The 2,147-nt window shown below is 38.8% G+C and overlaps 1 long non-coding RNA gene across 1 annotated transcript in view; it reads right to left on the bottom strand.

Moving 5' to 3' along the window:
* Positions 1-1,671: 1,671 nt before the first annotated feature.
* Positions 1,672-2,147, bottom strand: part of LOC108366392 (uncharacterized) — a 1,433-nt gene continuing 957 nt past the window's right edge. The window contains exon 3 of the long non-coding RNA XR_001848078.1: positions 1,672-1,717. This is a non-coding gene — a long non-coding RNA (uncharacterized LOC108366392). The remainder of the gene's footprint in view (positions 1,718-2,147) is intronic.

The following is a 2,147-nucleotide window of genomic DNA, read 5'->3' as shown; positions in this document are numbered from 1 at the left end:
TCTCATTTGATAGGAAATCTAACTCTCTTTAATTTGATATTCGTACCTTATATATATTTTAAATAGTTTTTACAAAAATTGAATTAAAAGTAAAAAAATACTAAGCAAATCTATACAAACCATTTTATTTAAATCACCTTATTTGTTATAAGATTGAGTTGTTCAATTCATTCGCAAATTAATCAAGCTTTTATACAGTATGCTGTCAAGAGTTCTCACTGTACAAAGTATTTATATAAAACAACCCTACTCTGTCCAACACCAACTACGCTATCCACAGTATTTTTTCACAAAACTCCTTTTTGCGTAGGCGGCCTTCGGTCGCGCTTAGGAATTGTAAACCTTACTACGCAGAATTCTCCTTTCTGTGTTGCTGAAAAAGAGGAGCTGAACTCTTTCTGCGTAGTCTGCCTCCGGCTGCGTTTAGGGATTATAACCCTCACAAAGTACAATTCTCTTTCTGTGTTGCAAAGAAAAGGCACTGAACACCTTTTGCAGAGAACACCTTTCTGCGTAGGCGGCCTTCGGCCGCACTTAGGGATTATAACCCTCACAAAAGGGAATTCCCTTTCTGTGTTGCGAAGAAAAGGCACTGAACACCTTTTGAAGAGAACAGCTTTCTGCGTAGGCGGCCTTCGGCCGCACTTAGGGATTATAACCCTCACAAAAGGGAATTCCCTTTCTGTGTTGCGAAGAAAAGGCACTGAACACCTTTTGAAGAGAACAGCTTTCTGCGTAGGCGGCCTTCGGCCGCACTTAGGGATTATAACCCTCACAAAAGGGAATTCCCTTTCTGTGTTGCGAAGAAAAGGCACTGAACACCTTTTGAAGAGAACAGCTTTCTGCGTAGGCGGCCTTCGGCCGCACTTAGGGATTATAACCCTCACAAAAGGGAATTCCCTTTCTGTGTTGCGAAGAAAAGGCACTGAACACCTTTTGAAGAGAACAGCTTTCTGCGTAGGCGGCCTTCGGCCGCACTTAGGGATTATAACCCTCACAAAAGGGAATTCCCTTTCTGTGTTGCGAAGAAAAGGCACTGAACACCTTTTGAAGAGAACAGCTTTCTGCGTAGGCGGCCTTCGGCCGCACTTAGGGATTATAACCCTCACAAAAGGGAATTCCCTTTCTGTGCTGCGAAGAAAAGGCACTGAACACCTTAGGGATTATAACCCTCACAAAGTAGAATTGAGTAGTCCACTTGCAAACAGCGTTATGTGATTTTGTAATAGAACGCCATAAATTTGAAAAAATACGACTACGACAACAAGTAACATTTAAATTGCATCTTTTTTATTATTACCTGAAAATTTGGATAAATAAGAGCCTTATAAAATTGTAACATAACATGACATAAGATAATATTAACAGTCTATACGACTTAAAGCAGTTTTCTAAGTCCATCAGAAGATGTATGTATACTTTTGAAAGATTATAAATAAGTATGATAGCGACTTTTGCACTGTGTTGTTAGTGGACATGAAACTACTTTAAATACTGGTACGTAATCCACCAAAAACTAAAAATCGAAAAAATTTTACATGGCGCACTTTGCAAGTGGACTACTCAAATCTCTGTCTGTGTTGCGAAGAAAAGGCACTGAACACCTTTTGCAGAGAACACCTTTCTGCGTAGGCGGCCTCCGGCCGCACTTAGGGATTATAACCCTCAGGCAGTAGAATTCTCCTTTCTGTGTTGCCAAAGAAGGGGGGCTGAACACCTTTTGCAGAGAACACCTTTCTGCGTAGGCGGCCTTCGGCCGCACTTAGGGATTATAACCCTCACAAAGTAGAATTGAGTAGTCCACTTGCAAACAGCGTTATGTGATTTTGTAATAGAACGCCATAAATTTGAAAAAAAAACGACTACGACAACAAGTAACATTTAAATTGCATCTTTTTTATTATTACCTGAAAATTTGGATAAATAAGAGCCTTATAAAATTGTAACATAACATGACATAAGATAATATTAACAGTCTATACGACTTAAAGCAGTTTTCTAAGTCCATCAGAAGATGTATGTATACTTTTGAAAGATTATAAATAAGTATGATAGCGACTTTTGCACTGTGTTGTTAGTGGACATGAAACTACTTTAAATACTGGTACGTAATCCACCAAAAACTAAAAATCGAAAAAATTTTACAT

The sequence above is a fragment of the Rhagoletis zephyria genome, unplaced genomic scaffold, assembly GCF_001687245.7.
Source record: "Rhagoletis zephyria isolate East Lansing unplaced genomic scaffold, Rhagoletis_zephyria_1.1 Rzeph_scaffold_02253, whole genome shotgun sequence".
Lineage (NCBI taxonomy): Eukaryota > Metazoa > Arthropoda > Insecta > Diptera > Tephritidae > Rhagoletis > Rhagoletis zephyria.
This window is presented reverse-complemented; position numbering and strand designations above follow the sequence as displayed.